Source organism: Arvicola amphibius, chromosome 3, assembly GCF_903992535.2.
Source record: "Arvicola amphibius chromosome 3, mArvAmp1.2, whole genome shotgun sequence".
NCBI classification, from domain to species: domain Eukaryota; kingdom Metazoa; phylum Chordata; class Mammalia; order Rodentia; family Cricetidae; genus Arvicola; species Arvicola amphibius.
In genome coordinates, this window is record NC_052049.1 from 176864689 (window position 1) to 176868269 (window position 3581).

General features: G+C 45.8%; 1 long non-coding RNA gene across 1 annotated transcript; it reads right to left on the reverse strand.

Moving 5' to 3' along the window:
* Positions 1-1312: 1312 nt before the first annotated feature.
* Positions 1313-3172, reverse strand: LOC119809665. Its single transcript, XR_005284667.1, has 2 exons — positions 3089-3172; positions 1313-3000 (listed from the first exon to the last, which is right to left on the reverse strand). It is a non-coding gene; the product is annotated as an uncharacterized LOC119809665 (long non-coding RNA).
* Positions 3173-3581: the final 409 nt, after the last annotated feature.

Genomic DNA, 3581 nt, shown 5'->3' on the forward strand with positions numbered 1-3581 from the left:
GGGAAGAGCAGCTGAAGGCCAGGACTTAATTGGTCCAACAGTGATACAGAAGAAACACTGGCTTTTAACATTGAGATTATGACACTGTTTACAGACACTAGAGTAATTTATTGTCTCCTAAACTAATGAACGTATATTCAAGGATATACCTATAAAACATCAAACCAGTATGAGTTTCTTGCTTTTCTATTTCTAAAGGTGCGCTTATTTTTATGTGTGTGTGCTTCTCTGTGATTAATGTGTGCCCCTTGCATGCAGGTGCTAGTGGAGGTCAGGGGGTGTCAGATCCCTGGGACTGGAGCTCTGGGAGGGAGGAGTACTGTGGTCCACATCTTTCAACCAGAGTTACGTCCATAAAATACAGTCACACAATTCAAGAACTGGGGAGTGAGTGAATCCGCTTGCCCAGCTGAAGACGGCAGTGTCTCTCAGAGGATGTCTCCGCTGCCACCTCAAGCTCCATGTGCCAGGCTTTCCTCTTTATTCCCCCTGCCACCGAATGACGAGGAATCAGCGTGATCTCAACACTGGTTGATTGACCCATGTGACCGTAGCCGTTGTAGAAGCTGGGGGCCTGCTGAGTCCAGAAAGTTTCAAAGCTATGCCCTTGAGAAACAATGCCCTTACCAACTTCATTGCTACCTACAGGGTTTGTACATAGTGTCTTTGTATCTAATAAAACCCAGCCTGATAACTGTGGCCCAGTTCAAGCCAGGCTGTATCTATGATTGCCTTGATGGCTTGCTTGGTGACATGCAGGCCATCCACAAGAGGTGACACTTGGTGGTGGATACTGTGCATCTCTGCTCAGTGGGTCTGCAGAAGAAAGGGAAGGAGACTTTCCTCAGTAATGGACGTTTAGACACATGAACCCAGTGCCAATAATCTCAGGGCCTTGACTCTGTGAGTCTGAGTTTCAGAAATAAAATATCAAAGGCTGGGTAGTTTATCAGCAAAAGAAATGTATTTTTCACAATTCTGGAAGCTGGGAAGCTCACAGTGGTGTACCAGCCGATCTGGTGTCTGGCTAAGAAGGCCCAGTTTTCGACAGAGAGCTGTTGTCTCACTCAGTGACAGCTCTCTCTTAGGTTCTTTTATGAGGGCTTTGCCACCATGACCTGATCACCTCTAAGGGTTCTATGACTAAGTGGCATCTCTTTGGTGCTTAGGATTTTAAATTTTGAGTTTTAAGCAGACAGAAATATTCAGACCACAGCATCATTTTTCCTTAAAAACGAATTCATCTGACTACAGGTAAAATATATTTCATTTTGGGATAATTAAAAAAACAAAAATTAAAATAACCAGCAACTTCACTCCTTAAATATTTTATTTTTAATTATGCTTATGAGTGTGTGAAAGTCTTAGTGCACATGAGCACAGCATCAGCGGGGACAAAAGATGGTGTTGGAGACCCTGGAGCTGGAGTTCCAGATAGTTCTGAGCCCCACACAGCTGTTAGAAGATGGTGCTGGAGACCCTGGAGCTGGAGTTCCAGATAGTTCTGAGCCCCACACAGCTGTTAGAAGATGGTGCTAGAGACCCTGGAGCTGGAGTTCCAGATAGTTCTGAGCCCCACACAGCTGTTAGAAGATGGTGCTGGAGACCCTGGAGCTGGAGTTCCAGATAGTTCTGAGCCCCACACAGCTGTTAGAAGATGGTGCTGGAGACCCTGGAGCTGGAGTTCCAGATAGTTCTGAGCCCCACACAGTTTGAAGCCAAACTGTAGCTCTCTACAAAAGCAATCTAAGCTCTTAACCAACAGCTGATGCTCAATCCCCAGAAAGTCCATTTATTAAGGTTGATATCCAAGTATCTTAGATTATGTAGAATACACTGTCCAGTAAACAGTTTTGTACATCCAAATACATATCCTGCCATTCCTGAAATAAATAAAAAATCTAATAGCTACATTCCATCTTTTCATTATTATGTTCCATTTTAAGTACCCCAACCCACTTTCTACAATGCTGGTGAATGGGACCACAGAGTGGAAGTTGACAACCATTCCACTATGCGCCCAGCAGCAGCATAAAACGTTACTCCAGAAACCATTCACTTCCTTCAGCCTGACAATATGCCCGTCGTCCTCACTGACTGCCAAGCACTTCTTAGAACAGAGAGGAAGTGAGGGGGCATCTCCAATTCCAGAGACGTCTCCAATTCTCTTTGTGCCACAGGGGCAGGTGTTCTACAGCAAGTTCTTTTCTCTACTTTAGTGTGGCAACTTTTCAGAGAGGTATACATTGCACATTGAGCAAGCCTCCCTACTCCCGTCTCTCCCTTTTCATGCTCCTACCCCTCTCATTTGTGCCCTTTGCTCTCTAGCTAATTTTACTTCTATTTTCATTGATATATGCATGATTTCATGTAACTATAAAACACTCAGGAGCCATAAATGAGAGAAAAGATATAACACATGCCATTCTGGGCCTACCTTAACTAGTTAATGTAACCTCCAACCAGTTGCAGATAACTTCCTGTAAGTAGTATAGCTTGTTTGTTTGTTTATTATTTTGTTTGTTTTTTCAAGGTAGGGTTTCTCTGTGTGTCTCTAGCTGTCCTGGAATTCACTCTGTAGACCAGGCTGGTCTCGAACTCACAGAGACCCGCCTGCCTCTGCCTCCCGAGTGCTGGGATTAAAGGCGTGTGCCACCGCCGCCCGGCTGACTTCACTCTTCTTTATGTCTATAAGCTATGTTTTCTGTGTTTACCCCTCTGTTGTTGGACATAATGGCTGGTGGTATCCACAGCAGCAGATTTTCAATGAAATGGTGTTGCGTGAAGTGGGCTGCTCACCGCACGGGTGAAATAGCTTCTAATATAAAGGGGACGCAGTGACGCTGGAAAGGAACATCGCTGTAGATGCAGTCTCAAGATTCTACCGGGTAACGTCCTCGCTTATTCACTCTCTTCTGTGTTGGTTTCCCAGGCCTCTAAGCCAGCAGCCACCCTGTCCCCAGGGCACTGAAGAAAAGCAAATGAATACTTTCCTGCAAACTGACAATAGGAAAGAATTATGAAGACAAGAAACAACCTGCACGGCCAGGTGGGAGTGTTTTGGAAAGCCAAGTGCTGAAATACTGACCGTTCCAGATGGTTAACTTCTACAGTCCGGCCTCAATGTTCAGTTTTCTGGTGCCACACAGCAGTGACAATGCATTAGCAGCCTGATGAGTGAGCCGAAGGAAGTGTCAAGACAGAGTTCTTCTCCTTTCCCTTCTTTACGTGTCTCACTTCTGTGATCAGACACTTGACAGCACACACACACACACACACACACACACACACACACACACACACACGGGAGGAGGGAATTTAAAGGGACTGCCTGATGGCAGTTTGTGGTGGGGGACGTGTGTGGTCTGGGCTCTTCCCATCCTGGTGGATCAGGCAGAACAGGGCTCAGCTGGAACTTCAAGGCTGGCTCCCAGCAGCCCATGCCAGTCACCTGGGTACCTTCTCTCACTAACATTCCAAAACCTATTCAAACCACACCCCAGCTGGGAACCAAGCGCCTATTCAGCCCACAATAGTCTTCTTCAAGACAGGCTGGTTTTGAATTGAACACCATCTTCCTC